At 43.7% G+C, this 17,057-nt stretch overlaps 1 protein-coding gene across 3 annotated transcripts in view; it reads left to right on the top strand.

Annotated features, from left to right (window-relative positions):
• TSPAN18 (tetraspanin 18) overlaps positions 1-17,057 on the top strand; it is a 414,388-nt gene that overhangs the window by 81,669 nt on the left and 315,662 nt on the right. The window contains exon 5 of one of the 3 annotated variants that reach the window (XM_084850854.1): positions 7,877-16,385. The exons of the other annotated variants lie outside the window; for them this stretch is intronic. The gene's annotated coding sequence lies outside the window, so the exon portion shown is untranslated. Of the gene's footprint in view, positions 1-7,876; positions 16,386-17,057 lie in introns of those variants that run through there. 3 annotated transcript variants of the gene reach the window in all.

Raw genomic sequence — 17,057 nt, 5'->3', positions numbered from 1 at the left:
GATGGGATGGCTAGATAGCATCACTGATGCAATGAATATGAACTTGAGCACACTCCGGGAGAGAGCGGAGGACAGGAAGGCCTGGCGTGCTATGGTCCATGGGGTCACGAAGAGTCGGACACGACTTAATGACTGAACAACAACAACAACCACCTATTCCACTTTTCCTCCTTAATAGAATTTTCCTTTGTAAGCAGCAGTGGCAAAACACAGGAAGGTTACACATAGACCCACCAAAAATCCCTTGTTTGAGGCAAGGTGATTGTAGGATAAAAGTGCTGTCTGGAGGCACGCTGAGACACATGATGAAGCAGCAGTCGCACCAACAGTGCATTTGCCTACCATTCTCTTTTGTATGTGGGCACACAACTAGAACCGCACTCGCTAAAGTAGTCTGGAGAGAAGACCAGGGGGATGGAACATTTGAGCACCGTGAAGGTGTCCCTGCTACTCTACGACTCTTCAAGCTATCAGCAGTCTCTCAATCTGGAGCTGGCAAGCTCCCTCCTCCCCTTCAAACTGTACACTTCCCTAACACTTAGAAAATCTACACCACTGTCTTTTCAGACTGTTATAGAAATATATTTCCCCGATGCTGTAATTGCCAGAACTCCATATACACAATGAAAGTTCTCCAGAGGGTAGCTGTGTTAGTCTATTGCAGCAAAAGCAACAAAGAATCACGTGGCACCTTGAAGACCGGTATTGGAGCAGGAAATGTGTGTGTGTGGGGGGGAGGGGGCGGTTACCAGCCAGTCCAGATTGTTTAGGAAGTAATCCTGCAAACACTTGCATGGGAGTAAGCATGGTGTAGTGGCTAGAGTGTTGGACTGGGAGCTGGGAGATCCAGGTTCTAGTCCCCACTCACTTGGTCATGGAAGCTCACTGAGTGACTTTGGACCAGACACAGACTCTCAGCCCAACCTACCTCACAAGGTTGTTGTTGTGAGGATAAAATGGGGAGGAGGAGGATTATGTACGCTGCCTTGGGTTTCTTAAAGAGGAAGAAAGGAGGATATAAATGTAATAATAAATAAATAAATACCTTAACAAAAATATTATCGTGCATGATAAAACACACACACACACACATGAGATTTATAAGCTAGGTATTTGTCAGACAGCGCTGTACACCAGATGTACACATAGAAGATGCTAACCAGGCTGATACTTTTGGACTATAGACTCTGGACTATACTGGTGCAACCCAAACATCCATTGTTATATTAATCATTAAAATTTTAAACAATAAATTACAATGAACTAGCTGTGTAACGAAATCTATTGGGCCAGCCCAATAGTCAAAAAGAGGCAGCCCGTTTTCGAGGTCATAAAAGGGCAGCAAATTGTTGTATTTTAACTCCCATGGAGAGGCCCTTGTAGGGAATCTTTTTTGCCTCAGGTACCAGAATAACTTGGCTAGCCTTGATTTGCAGAGGAACTTCATTTGCTGTTTGTTTGTTTGTTTATTTATTTATTTCATTTCTATACCACCCACTGAAGCTGTTCCACCTTTGGCAGCAGAAAATGTCTTGGGCTGGCCTTGGAGAGTGCTGTTTATATAGTGCATGTAGCACCCAGGGCATTTGTAGTCTAAACCATATATTACATGGCTGTATTCCCGCTGAGATTCTGTTAAAGCAGCAGTTCTCGGATTCCAAGGTGTGTCTTCGTGGAAGGGCATGGGACACCCGAAGGTGGCGTGTGAAGTTCCAGGGAGGGATAGACTCCTGAGGCAGGTGGAGCCTTCCTAAGACTGAGGTAGGTTGAATTGTTGTTGTTGTTCAGTCGTTCAGTCGTGTCCGACTCTTCGTGACCCCATGGACCATAGCACGCCAGGCCTTCCTGTCCTGCGCTCTCTCCCGGAGCGTGCTCAAGTTCATATTCATTGCATCCGTGATGCTATCTAGCCATCTCATCCTCTGCCGTCCCCTTCTCCTTTTGCCTTCAGTCTTTCCCAGCATCAGGGTCTTTTCCAGGGAGTTTTCTCTTCGCATTAGGTGGCCAAAATATTGGAGCTTCAGCTTCATTATCTGTCCTTCCAATGAGCACTCAGGGTTGATTTCCTTTAGGATGGACTGATTTGACCTCCTTGCAGTCCAGGGCACTCGTAAGAGTCTTCTCCAGCACCACAGTTCGAAAGCATCAATTCTTCGGCGCTCAGCCTTCCTTATAGTCCAGCTCTCACAGCCATACATTACTACTGGGAAAACCATAGCTTTGATTAGACGGACCTTTGTCGGCAAGGTGATGTCTCTGCTTCTTACTATGCTGTCTAGGTTGGCCATAGCTTTCCTCCCAAGGAGCAAGCGTCTTTTAATTCCATGGCTACAGTCACCGTCTGCGGTGATCTTGGAGCCCAAGAAAGTAAAATCTGTCACTGCTTCCATTTCTTCCCCTTCTATATGCCAGGAAGTGATGGGGCCAGATGCCATGATCTTCGTTTTTTTAATGTTGAGTTTCAAACCAGCTTTTGCACTCTCCTCTTTCACCCTCAACAAGAGGCTCTTGAGATCCTCTTCGCTTTCTGCCACTAGGGTGGTATCGTCTGCATATCGGAGGTTGTTGATAATTCTCCCAGCAATCTTAATTCCGACCTCTGATTCATCCAACCCGGCATTTCTCATGATGTACTCTGCATATAAGTTAAATAAGCAGGGTGACAATATGCAGCCTTGTCGTACTCCTTTCCCAATTTTGAACCAATCGGTTGTTCCATGTCTGGTTCTTACTGTTGCTTCTTGACCTTCGTACAGGTTTCTCAGGAGACAGGTAAGGTGGTCTGGTACTCCCATCACTTTAAGAATTTGCCACAGTTTGTTGTGATCCACACAATCAAAGGCTTTAGCGTAGTCAATGAAGCAGAAATAGACGTTTTTCTGGAATTCTCTTGCTTTCTCCATGATGCAGCGAATGTTGGCGATTTGACCTCTAGTTCCTCTGCCTCTTCGGAACACACCGTGTACTTCCGGTAGTTCTCGGTTCACATACTGCGGAAGCCTAGCTTGTAGGATTTTGAGCATCACCTTGCTGGCATGTGAAATGAGCGCAATTGTACAGTAGTTTGAATACTCTTTGGCATTGCCCTTCTTTGGGATTGGAATGTAAACTGACCTTTTCCAGTCTTGTGGCCACTGTTGAGTGTTCCAAATTTGTTGGCATATTGAGTGCAGCACTTTAACAGCATCATCTTTTAGGATTTTAAATAGCTCAGCTGGAAGACTGTCATCTCCACTAGCTTTGTTGTTAGTAATGCTTCCTAAGGCCCACTTGACTTCCCTCTCTAGGATGTCCGGCTCAAGTTCAGTGACCGCACTATCATGGCTATCAGGGACATTAAGACCTTTCCTGTATAGTTCTTCTGTGTATTCTTGCCACCTCTTCTTAATCTCATCTGCTTCTGTTAGGTCCCTGCCTTCTTTGTCCTTTATCATGCCTGTCTTTGCACAAAACGTTCCCTTGAGATCTCTGATTTTCTTGAAAAGATCTCTAGTCTTTCCCATTCTATTGTTTTCCTCGATTTCTTTGCATTGTTCATTTAAGAAGGCTTTCTCGTCTCTCCTTGCTATTCTCTGGAACCCTGAATTCAGTTGGATATATCTTCCCCTTTCTTCCTTGCTTTTCGCTTCCCTTCTTTCCTCAGCTACTTGTAAAGCCTCATCAGACAGCCACTTGGCTTTCTTGCATTTCTTTTTCTTTGGGATGGATTGAGTTGCTGCCTCCTGAACAATGTTACGGACCCCTGTCCATAGTTCCTCAGGCACTCTGTCTATCAGGTCTAATACCTTAAATCTATTCCTCACCTCCACTGTATATTCATAAGGGACATGATTTAGGTCATACCTGAATGCTTTAGTGGTTTTCCCTACGTTCTTCAATTTACGCCGAAATTTTGCAACAAGAAGCTCATGATCTGAGCCACAGTCAGCTCCAGGTCTTGTTTTTACTGACTGTATAGAGCTTCTCCATCTTTGGCTGCAAAGTACATAATCAATCTGATTTCGATATTGACCATCTGGTCATGTCCATGTGTAGAGTTGCCTTTTGTGCTGTTGGAAAAGAGTGTTTGCTATAGGGATGTCAGAGAATTTCGCCATGAATCTCGGGGAGGCTGAATGCCAGCGCATTCGGCCCCCTGAAATCGGTGGCGAAACAGTCTGCCCCCCCGCCCCCCCCCGGGACAGGACTTACCTTGGGCAAATCTCCCTGGTGGCGGCGGCTCTGGTGGCGGTTCGGCGGCGGTTCGGCTGTGGCGGCCGGTCCTCTGACCGGCTGCCGCCGCCACCATTTCCAGTAAAAAAAAACCCCAAAAATGTGATTTTTGATACGTAAGATTTACGTAAATCTTTACGTAGCCTATCACGGCTAGATTTTTAAAAAATACCGTGATAGGCTACGTAAATGTTTACGTAGCCTATCACGGCTGAGTAAAAAAAAACACCACGTGTACGCAAATGGCAGCACCCATGGGCGCGGTCATTTGCATACGCGTGGTTGTGTGTTTTTTTTTTACTCAGCCGTAATAGGCTATGTAAACATTTACGTAGCCTATCACGGCTGACTGCCGGGACGCAAACGGTGGTGGCTACGGCCGCTGCCTTTTGCAGACCCGGCCGGCCAGGATTTGTGGTGGGAGGGACGGGGTGCCTCCCCCCTGGCCAGAACTTTGGGGGGGAGGGATGGGGCGCCTCCCCCCCACCAGAATTTTTGGGGGGAGGGATGGAGTGCCTCCCTCCCAGCCAGAATTTCGGGGGGAGGGACAGAGTGCCTCCCCCCCACCGCGAATCAATTTCGTCATAAGGTAAGTGACTTTCGTACATCCCTAGTTTGCTAAGATCAGCGTGTTCTCTTCACAGAACTCTATTAGCCTTTGTCCTGCTTCATTTTGTACACCAAGGCCATGCTTGCCTGTTATCCTGGTTATTTCTTGACTTCCTACTTTAGCATTCCAATCCCCTATGATGAAAAGGACATCTTTTTTTGGTGTTAGTTCTAGAAGGTGTTCTAGATAGGTGTTCTAGAACTAGGTTAGTTCTAGAATGTGTTCATGAACACATCATGCGACGTGCTGGGCTTGATGAAGCCAAGGCTGGAGTTAAAATCGCTTGAAGAAACATTAACAATCTCCAATATGCAGATGATACCACTTTGATGGCTGAAAGCGAGGAGGAGCTGAGGAACCTCATGACGAAGGTGAAAGAAGAAAGTGCAAAAGCTGGATTGCAGTTAAACCTCAAAAAAACCAAGATTATGGCAACCAGCTTGATTGATAACTGACAAATAGAGGGAGAAAACATGAAGGCAGTGATAGACTTTGTCTTTCTAGGCGCAAAGATTACTGCAGACGCTGACTGCAGCCAGGAAATCAGAAGACATTTACTTCTTGGAAGGAGAGCAATGACAAATCTTGATAAAATAGTTAAGAGCAGAGACATCACACTGACAACAAAGGTCTGCATAGTTAAAGCAATGGTATTCCCCGTAGTAACCTATGGCTGAGAGAGCTGGACCATAAGGAAGGCTGAGTGAAGGAAGATAGATGCTTTTGAACTGTGGTGCTGGAGGAAAATTCTGAGAGTGCCTTGGACTGTAAGAAGATCAAACCAGTCCATACTCCAGGAAATAAAGCCAGACTGCTCACTTGAGGGAATGATCTTAAAGGCAAAACTGAAGTACTTTGGCCACATCATGAGAAGACAGGATACCGTGGAGAAGATGCTCATGCTAGGGAAAGTGGAAGGCAAAAGGAAGAGGGGCTGACCAAGGGCAAGATGGATGGATGAAATTCTGGAGGTGACGGACTCGACCTTGGGGGAGCTGGGGGTAGCGACGGCCGACAGGAAGCTCTGGCATGGGCTGGTCCATGAAGTCACGAAGAGTCAGAAGCGACTGAACGAATAAACAACAAAAGTTCTAGAAGGTGTTGTAGGCCTTTATAGAACCGATCAACCTCAGCTTCTTCGGCCTCAGTCGTTGGGGCATAGACTTGAATTACTGTGATGTTGAATGGTTTGCCTTGGATTCGTACTGAGATCATTCAATCGTTTTTGAGATTGTACCCCAGTGCTGCTTTTCCCACCCTTTTATTGACTATGAGTGCTAGTCCAATTCTTCTAAGGGATTCTTGCCCACAGTAGTAGATATGATGGTCACCTGAATTAAATTCGCCCATGCTTGTCCATTTTAGTTCTCTGATTCCCAAGATGTCGATGTTCAATCCTGCCATCTCATGTTTGACCACCTCCAGCTTACCTTGATTCATTGATCTGACATTCCAGGTTCCTAAACAATATTGTTCTTTACAGCATCGGATTTTCTTTTCACCACCAGACACATCCACAGCTGAGTGTCATTTTGGCTTTGGCCCAGCCACTTCACTCTTTCTGGCGCTACTTGGAAATTCCCTCTGCTCTTCCCCAGTAGTATATTGGACACCTTCCAACCTGAGGGCTCATCTTCCGGCGTCATATCTTTTAGCCTTGTGATACATTCCATGGGGTTTTCTTGGCAAGAATACTGGAGTGGGTTGCCATTTCCTTCTCCAGTGGAACACATTTTGTCAGAACTCTCTGCCATGACCTGTCCGTCTTGGGTGGCCCTGCACGGCATAGTTTATGGCTTCACTGAGTTACGGAAGCCCCTTCGCCACAACAAGGCAGTGATCTATGAAGGGGAGTGAAATAGGTACATAATGTCTTTGGACTGGTGATCCCAGGAGCCCTTCATCTGGAAGCACCCTCCGTCCTAGAGAGATACAGGCAGAGTTTCTGGATTTGGGCATGGCAAGCCTAGTTTAAAGCTAAGATTATAGTCTGCAACCCTGGAGAGTCACTGTCAATTGGTGTAGACCAGGGATATGGAACTGCCGGCCTCCAGAGGTTCTGCATCTGGCCCATGAGCCTCCTTGCATTCCTCTAGTGGGCAGGACTTGGAGGACAAGCCCCACCCCTCAAGGAATCGCCACTGTTATTTCTGATCTCAGATCAGAAATAGCAATGTGGATGAAGGTCATGGGAGATTCAGCCAGCACTGAGAGGAGCAACTCTTAGCTTGCTGTTGATAGTTTTGGGGTGATTCATTATTGTTTATATTTCATAAGCCAGTTTGAGCTACTCCTTTTCTGGAGGAAGAAAGCAGGGTATATATTTCTATACAAAAATAATGAATGAATAAGAATAGTGTTTTCCATTAAAACACTATTTTCCATTACCACTTTATTGAATGCAGTGAAACTCAGCTCATTTTTCCCAGACAGAGGAGCGGGTCCAATGACCATATCACTGAGCCACATATAAGCAAAGAGATCTGAAATGCAAGCCAGGCCTTATAGCCTAGGATGATCCTATGACTGAAATAATGACAACCCTCTACAGTTGCCCTGCTGCTTCCCTATAAAGTTCAAAGAGGGATGGGATCAGCTTCTATGAGTTAGAAAGTGTGAACTTTTACAATAGAAATATAGAAATATAATTCTCCGGTGGTGGAATTTTCAGGACTCGGTATACACAATCAAACTTTAGTTCTGCAGTGTACTTTAAACCTCTCAACCATTTGCAAAATATCACTTCAACGTTTGTAGGTTAATTGGTGACCTCTGGCCTCTACACTTTGGTCCCTTAGCTAATCGATCAATGCTGGATGGACTGAAAGATCAAAGAGCCTTGAGCAAGGTCAACATGGCTCTCCCTTACCACCTGTTCACAAAGTGAGCCCAGATGGTCTGTTATCAGCAAAACTGATCATCAAAGGCACTTTCTGGCCTCTCTTCGTGCATTTTTCTCTCCCTAAATACATGAAAGTGTGAAATAAAATATTACAGCCTTTTCCATCCAATACAAGGTTTCTTTTCACATGATTTATAAATCTCTTTCTGCAGGACTAATGGAGAAGTCGAAGATCTCAGTAGTGAATGCATTTTGACAGGAAAACCTGGACACTTGGTAAAATTTGCTTGAGATGTTTTCAACAAGAGCCCTGTGAGACCCTTGTTGTCAGAATGCTCTGCAAGAAACCCACCAGGAAATTCCACCCAATCTATCTGAGATGCTAGTTTGTGGAAGATCAAGTGGAGCAAATCTGATTGTCACTAGTCACTAGAACCACACAATTACCTGGTTTGTATCTAATGACAAACCATGGGTTGTCAGGGCTGAGCAGTAGCAAGTGAGAGTGCTGCCTTCCATGCACTCATCACTTCCACTTTGAATCAACCCCATTCCTGGGCTGTTATCATTAAGTCTGAACCTGGAACTGTGGGTTGTTTCATGGTTAAATAACTGAGAGTTAACCCAATTGTCCATGGTTTGTTTCAGCAGACTGATTCAAAGCAGAACCAGTGAGTGTGCAGGAGGCAGGCTGTGTGTTTGTTGCCACATGACCCTGCCAATTCCTGGGTTAAACAACCTGGGAATTGGCCATGATGTGCGAACTGGGTCAATATGGCTTTGCTACTTCTGTGTCATAAACTTCAATATACTTATGTACCTTGGAGAATCTGATCCATCTGCTCTCCTTTCAGACACAGTGCTATAAATATTAACAGGAGGTGGGAAAGAGTAGCAGAAATTGTTAGGAAAAACTCCAATTTCTCTCTATGGTAGAACCCTTGATTTTTCTTTCTAAATGTAGATATACTACACTCTTACAAAGAAGTCCTGATAAGACAAATTGGGTAAAAGGAAAAGATGAAAAGTCCCCTTCCGTTATCTCTTTAGTGTGCTCTTTGCTCCCTATTCTTTCAGCTTTTTCTTTCTCCACTCTCCAGGTTAATTGCCATTTTTAAACAACAACAACAACAACCAGGGATGACTTCTTATGGTGACCCCAGCCAACAATGGATTAAGTAGGCAATATGGTGATGTCCCATCATCATGCAGTTGGATTTGGCTACATGTTACAAAGTCAAATCAAATAAGGACAGGAAACATTGCCCTCACTTGAAATAGGCTTCCTCATAACACCACATAGGCGAAGAGAACTAGCTACATTCCTTCCTTCCTTTATTACATTTCTATACTGCCCAATAGCTGAAGCCCTCTGGGCAGTTCACAACAATTAAAACCATAAAATACAGCAGGATAAAACATAATATAAAACTTCTAAAAGTTTAAAACTACAGTATAAAACCAATGATGTCACAAAGCAAAATCATAGTGAGACAATGTTTACTGCCCTTAGTGAGCAAAATCATAGTGAGACAATGTTTACTGAATAGATCACTGTTTTGCCTCGTTCAAAGCTCCCCCCACTCCCACACACACACTGTGAATTGTTGAGATGGGAGAGGGGCTGCAATTCACAGAAGGTGATTTTTTTTCAGAATTCCCCCTCCCCACGGAGCACTTTCCTGTTCTATATTGATAGAATTGCTACTATACGCTGGGCTGCAGGTGATTTGAAAGGAAATGCAGTGCAGAGATTAAAACAGGTCCACTCAAAAATTCCAGTGAAACCCATGCAAGGGCCTAGTGATGCCTTCTTTCGTAGGGTACTTAGCATGATGGTTAACCCAACCCTGAATAGTAAGGGCATCTTCACATGGAGTTTTTATCCTGCTATTGAGATGGGTTACTCACGGAAGTTTGCAGGTCCTTTAGATGATGTTGTTAACCTCCAGAGTGTCTCCCGCACTAAATGACCTTTATTTCATGTGTAAAAAGATCAGAGATAATGAGCGATCAAATTACAGCACTTGAGTTCCCTCCATGAAAAAAGGAAAACCCACAATAAGCGGAGCTAGACCACAGCTCCATCTAGCAGCTGCATAATGAAATGTATGGAAGACTCAGATAAGGGGGGAAAGGAGGGGGAAGGGAGCGCGTGTAAAGGGAGTCTGTCATGAACCTGCATTTAAAACGGAAGCAGAAAGCTCCATCTTAAATGTGGGATTTTAGGCTCGTGTACAGATGCTCTAAGATGCTGCTTTTTCTACAGCACAAGCCAGCTAGGGTTGCTAAGGTGGCCTTAAAGGATTGTCCTACCCAGTCTATTTTGCTGTTCCTTCCTCTAATGAATCAGCCATACTGGTTTTTCATTTCTTTTAAGGCAGATGGAGTATGTCTGCATGGAATAAAAGTAGCACATAAAGGATTAATAAAGCCAATTGTGGTTTTCTCGTTTGCTTCTTCAGCAATGGTTAATGCAGCTGGGGCACTAACCCTCTCTCTTCCTCCGTCGCCTTTTTCCAGCCACTCCTAGTGCCAAATAAAATGTTTTGTTCTGTTGCTTTTTGTAAACAAAATCCTGTCTAGTCCCTCTTTATGTAATGGCATAATCGCTCATTAATCATACGCTTGCCAAATCAATTACCTTCCAACTCTAGCCATATTGCCTGTTTTTCTCACCTGCTCCTGCCTGCCTTCAGCCAGCTCTTGCCTTTGTATCAGCAAATAGAGCTCATTCTGTCCTGGCTCTTTTTCTCCTCTTCCTTCCCTCCCCCATGCCCAACTTATGGTTTTAATGGCAATTATAGAAGTTTGAGCCTATGATCTACTATAAATATCACTCAATACTTCTTAGTCCATGCTGATTTAAGTGTTTTTCTTTGAACAACTGCTTTTCAGATTACCTGTGCCTTTTGTACTCCATCTACAGTTTCCATCTTTCTCCCCTAATTGCTTAAGCATAGTATTGAAATAAACAGGGCCAAGGAAATTATTTATAGCGGTTATATAGGAGTGTGTGTGTGTGTGTATAAAGAACACATTAACATTGCACCACCCACTGTGTCTGAATGCACATTTAAGCAACCACTGCAGTCCTATGAGATCATCAGTGAGCAATCTTATACTCCTACCTATGTTCCCCAGCAACTGAGAGGCATACTACCTCCAAGACTGGAAGTAACATATCACCATCCTGACTAGTAGCCATTGATAGCCTTGTCCTCCATTAATTTGTCTAATCTCCTTTTAAAGCCATCTAAGTTGGTGGGGATCATATGTCTATATTAGGTTATATTATACAGTTGGTTTTCTTCTTTCACACATATCCATGGTAGTGTGGGAGTCACTTCCCTATCTTGCAATCCTACATTGCTGAGGAGGAAGTGTCAGTAAAGCAACCATGGGAGCAGGGCCAATCATGTCTGTGTTTCTGCTTCAACTGCCATTCAGGTGGAAAAGGCCAATATAATGGCTTGATTCATACACACTTCCCAGGACACATGGTGGTTGTACCAGAGGGAAATTCATGTGAATGTGGACCTGTGGTTTGGCCCAAATTAAAAGAATGCAGAGGTCTCACAACTTCCTTGCCATTCTTCTGCCATGTTGTTTGAATGTGGACTAAGCTGTGTGGAACAGGACCGAAGGACCGACGTTGCCCCACTGTGCCATTGTCACCATGTTCTCTTGCCCTCTTGTGTCTTCAGACTAGAAAGATTTGTTCTTCCATCCTCCTGTATTTCAAAAACAGCTATGGCATGTGTTTTCCATTAAGTCACTGCCTATTATGCATAAACATTAGTCACACTTTATGACCATTATACAAATAAACATTGACCGCACTAAGCAAACAGCACGTCAGAAGACAATAATCAAAACACATGCACCACCTCCCGGTGTTACTTCTCTAATGATGAGGCAGACAGCCAACTCACACAACCATCAGACTTTGATTTTGCTGTGAGTGCACTGACCTGTTGCTTGTAACAAGCACAAACTATGGGTTTGTACAACAACCTTCAACTTACACTTGGAATATTTGAAATGCTTACACAATTGTGCTGCCATCTTGTCCTCATGATGAACAGTTCAGCAAACTTGCCTGCCCAGTCATACTGTAAATGCACCCAGCACATGCAGAGTTATTGTGCAAATCACACTATACGTGGGGTCCTTAATGGTCAATTCAAATGGGTAGCTCTGAAAAGACTCTCTTTGTATAACTAGGATTTTTAGCTTTATAATCTGAGTCCTGACTGTCAGTGCTAGGGAAAACATGAAGGTTTGCCCCTTTCCTCCTGACACATTTTCCAGTGTCCCCCCCCCCACACACACAGACACACAGCAGCATTCATCGCCTTTAAAATGCTTACTGCAGAAAGTCTATGTAGTTTAAAAAGTAGGGAGAAACATCCCACTATACAGTTTTGCAATGGAACTTTTTCCATTTTAAGAATGACGATCTGTTTAGACCAGGGATGGGGAACCTGTAGCACTCTAGATGTTGTTGGACTCCGATTCCCATCAGCCCAGCCAGTATGATCAGTGGTCAGCCATGGTAGGAGTTGGGGTCCACGCCACAGGTTCCCTACCCCAGTTTAGATATAGAGGTTACCATTTCAAGCTATAATGGATGATTCCTGTATTCCCTTCCAATTCTATAAGAACATCCTCTTGCAATGGCAGAAGTGTCCTTGTCCAGCTTTCTGTCTCATATTTACTGGTTTAGCTTTTGTTCCAGGCCCAGCTGAAACACTGTGAAGGTCAGAGGGGAGTCAGTTAATACCATCCACATTCTTTCAGTCACGATCAAGCAAGAGGGGAGAGTAAGCCATAAGAAAACAGAAGTGATAGATCTGGCTGTGGTTTGAAATATTGGGTAGAGATTTTGAGAAACAGGCATATGGTTTTGGTAGGGCTTGCATTTGATCACAGAATTACATTGCATCACCTGATAGTGAAAAGCTCCCCAAAGCATCTCCAAATGCTTTTAATTATTGTTTTCTTTTACTCAGTTCCATAATGTGACAAAAAAAGGGAAAGACATTTGGACTACAATCCAAGACAGAGACATGCGTGAGCCTGCTGAAATCAATAGACTTAAGTATGCCAAGCTCTGTGTTGGATTGTGGTCTTTGAAGTCAAAACAAACCAGTCCAAATACCATTTTCCACTTGTTTATACCACAGTAAACTACATTGTCTTTCCCTGCAAAAATTGAGGCTCATAAGGAACATATGTCTGTTGCCCTCCTTAGTAACCTTCACGCCTTTACATATTTTCTTGTCATTGGCCATTCTCCTGGAGTTCTATTCCCATGAGTTTGACTAAAGATAAAAACATTGCCACTGGGCCATTTGTTCTTCACCACTGTTCTATTTTCTTCTTTGTTTAAGTTTATAGCCTGCCCTGGCCTATGGACTCAGCAGGGGTAACCACACTTGTAACAAAGACACATGTTTTCTGTTCTCAAAGGACTCACATTTGAGATAAGTTAAGTCATTAAAGGGCTTGGGGAATAATTTGGAGTGAAAACTAATAGCAATAGTGATCTAGCCATCAAAAAATGCATTTTACAGCAAAGTAAATTAATCCTTTCCTAGGTTGCTTACACCCTAGCCATTTGCAGTGCATTCATAAAAAACGAAAGAAGGGCCACGCTGGATCAGACCAAAAGCCTATCTAGTCCAGCATTCTGTTCCTACAGTGGCCGACCAGATGCCCATAGGAAGCCCACATGTAGGACATGAATGTAATAGCACCCTCCCTCTTGTGTTCTTTAGCACTTGGTGTTTAGAGACATGCTGCCTCTAATACAGGAGCTAATACATATATAGCCATAATGACTAGTAGTCATTGATAGCCTTATCATCTGTGAATTTGTCTCAGTTCCTTTTAAAGCCATCGAAGCTGGCAACCATCACTACACTTTAAGTATGCAGGTCCTCTACCAGAATTCCTGCTTCCATGACATTCCACTATACTGTTGACATGGCACATAGGGCTATATGGGAATATTCTCATGGCATACCAAGTCTTTTCAGAATTCGCCCTACAGAGTGTAATGTTCCCCAGTGAGTGGTATTCAAAGATATGATGCTCTGATTCCAGAGGTAGAATGTGTACATTAGTCAAATAAATATTTGCTTATTCCCAATATCTCTGGTCCATAGAGCACAGTCCCTATTTGCTCAGGTTTTTAAATTTCAATTCTTGCCCTGCATTCCAGAAGCAAAGGGAGAGACAACAAAAATCTAGTAGTCTTCACCCTGCCCCTCCAAATTACCACTATAGCGGTAGACGTGGTTCATTGTTGTTTGTTCTAAGGGAAACGGACTGAGGGCAATTCTCACATTACATTTTGTACCATGGCATAGATGTCTGTATAAAATTTGAAGGGCACCAATGTGTAAAATTCAGCAGTGCATCCCCAAATTTAAAGTACTCAGAAGCAGTGAACTGTAAAGGATTGGATATCCCCTAATAAGTGTTTGAAAGGGACACACACTATTCTGCACATCCACACCCTCCGAACAGACTTGATGAAAAGCACATGTTTTTTGTAAGAATCTGTACCAATTATAAAAGGTGAAACTGGAATTGGACTGGAGTCCCCGATGGGAAGATTGTGGCAGGTGCAGCAACAACAGGCTCTGTCTCCTAAACAGTAAGGATCGGATTGATCAGATCACATCAGCTTCAGTCCTCTTTCATACATTCTTGCACACAAACTCAAAACCAGGTTTAAAAGTAGATAGCGTACCCAAATTTTACAACACCCGCCACCTCTTCAGCCAGCAGCACTGTCACCCTTTGGGCTCCAAGTAACTGTGAATTCAAGAGATGCTGCCGTGTGGGATGCTGAGCTGCATTAGAATCAGGCTTTATAAACCATAATGGCACGTGATATAGACAAAGGTGTGCTCCTCCCCAGCTAAGGAGGAATTTCCTCCAAATAATAAGCATGCTGCTCTGTAAATTTCCTGATGTGCTAGTCATCTTTCCCCCTACCTCATCCTCCATCAGCATCTGGAGATGGTGTAATTACCTGTGTACAGCAGCAGTGATAACAGTTTGCTTGAAGGGCACCACTTCTGATGGATCTATGTATGTTCTAGGTAATCTTTTCTGTAAGTAACGCTGCTTGTAGCATAGTCATTGGACATTTATGGGCACATATAACATTTCTGCAGCTCTTTCTTGGCTTACTGGGAGCTGAACATAAATAGAGAGAATATTCATCTTTCACATACAATGTTAAAGTTATACTAGTGCAGCCTTCCCCAGCCTGGTATAACTCCCAGCATCCCCAGCCAGCAAGCCAGTGGACCTGCTGTCTAGGTGTTGAATAATAGGAACACCTCCGCATGCTTCCAGACACTGGTGGAGGCGATAGAGAAAGTGTTGTATCAACAGCTGCTTGCCTCGTTCATCCCCCTTGTTGTCCTGTAACTTGATCAGTTCCTTTTTCCTGTTCCCTCCCCTTCCTCTTCTTCTTTGTCTCTGCAACAGGCAACATGTACTCTCTCCCTGAGGGAAGCAAGCAACCATATCTCATTTCTTCGCTTACTTTCACCCACACACCCAGCTTTAGGGGGTCCTTGTAGTTAAACAGTGTTAGGTAGCCTTCTTCAATGATGTCTATAAAAGCACTAATAATGTTGATTTGAGCTTCTTCTGAACTGGCTCTAGCCTGCATTTATTTCTTCTAATACTAAATGCTTTGTTACCATGCTTTCTCTGTATAAAGCAACTTTGCTGTAAGTCACACCAGACTAGGGATGATGGGAGTTGCAGTCCAAGACATCTGGAGGACACCAGGTTGGGGAAGACTGTGCTAGTACATTTGTTAAGATGGTGTTATACCAGCTCTTTTGTTGGGGCTGTCCTTGATAACAGGCTCTTGGTGATCATCCACAGAAACAATCTAACCTGACCCATTTGTTCCCCTGTTTTGTGTTTCCCTATTTGTTTGTATGTCACACTGAAGCCAAAGTCAGCTACACATCCATAGAGCTTCAACATTAAGATTTATAATTAATTTTGAGACCCTTGCTCTCATAGAGGTTCAGTGTGTACCATCTGGATTTCAGTAATTGTGTTTGGTTGTTTACTCTGATACACCAAGAATTAATATATTAAAAAACAAACCCAAAGGTGTATCAAGTTCAGCCTTCCCCAACTTGGTGCCTTCCAGATGTGTTGGACTACAGCTCCCAGCATGCCCCAGCCAGTGATCTAATTCCTAATCCTAACACTGACCAGCCAGAAAACCTGCAAACAGCACATGGAGGCAGAAGCCCTTCCCTATAATTCAGTGCTAGCACCTGGCACTCAGAAAAGAAATGAATCATTTCCAAACATGGATGTTCCATTACTAATGGCTGTTTGTAGACCTGAAGGAATGCTTGCTCTCATATCAACCTGCCCATATAATGAGGTCACCTTCAGAGGCTCTCTTCCAGTTGCCACCACCAGCTGAGGTAAGGCACCAGGTGATCAGGGGGGTGTCTCCACCACCAAGTATGCCCTTTGGAGTGATTTTTACTGGTGCGGAGCACTTGCTCGTGGAGCCCTGCATGGATCAAAGTGCAATGAGGTTGTGACACCTCATTTATGGCATTCCTTCTCCAGGGACATTTGCGTGGTCCCAACATTATCATCTTTTCAGCTCCAGACAAAGAGCTTTGTCTGTTATTTTCCCAGGCTTAAAAAAAATGTACTGCTATTTTAACATGTTATTTTATATATATATATATATATATATATATATATATATATATATATATATAATATATATTTATATTTGTATGTGATCATGTGATTGGAAACCAAAGGGTTAAGCATTCATCTCCAGTTCCTTCTCAGAGCCGAACTGACTCCTCTTTAGTGTGCACTGCAGTGGAGAAGGGGCTGTCCAGACTCCATTACATGTAGCTGCTGTGTAACATGTAGTTTTCCCTCAAGTTGTTTTAAAAGTTGCAGGAGGTGGAGGGGAGGGAGCAAAACTATTAAAACTTGAGGGACCAAATTACGGTGAAAAACTTAGCATGGAGAGGTATCTCAAAAGTGGAGAATGGGCTAGAGCCAGGCTTCCCCAGCCTAGTGCCCTCCAGATGTTTTGGACTTCAATTCCCATCAGTCCCAGCTGGTATGGCCAAGGATTAGCTTTGCTGGGAGTTGTGACTGTAAAAATCTAGAGAGAGACAGGTTGGGGAAAGCTGGACAAGAGCATGTAGAGCTTTTCTTGCCACACACATACAATTCCACTTTTATACTCAGATTAATCCAGCACTACTACTCCCACTGACTTCCGTATTCATACTCACTCCCTGCATTAGAAAGAGGAAAGAATCCATCCTTTGACCGCTTTTTAATGATCCTGATTGAGAG

This window comes from Heloderma suspectum, chromosome 1 (assembly GCF_057233095.1).
Source record: "Heloderma suspectum isolate Gila_16-S chromosome 1, 16-S_ref, whole genome shotgun sequence".
NCBI classification, from domain to species: Eukaryota; Metazoa; Chordata; class Lepidosauria; order Squamata; family Helodermatidae; genus Heloderma; species Heloderma suspectum.
This window is presented reverse-complemented; position numbering and strand designations above follow the sequence as displayed.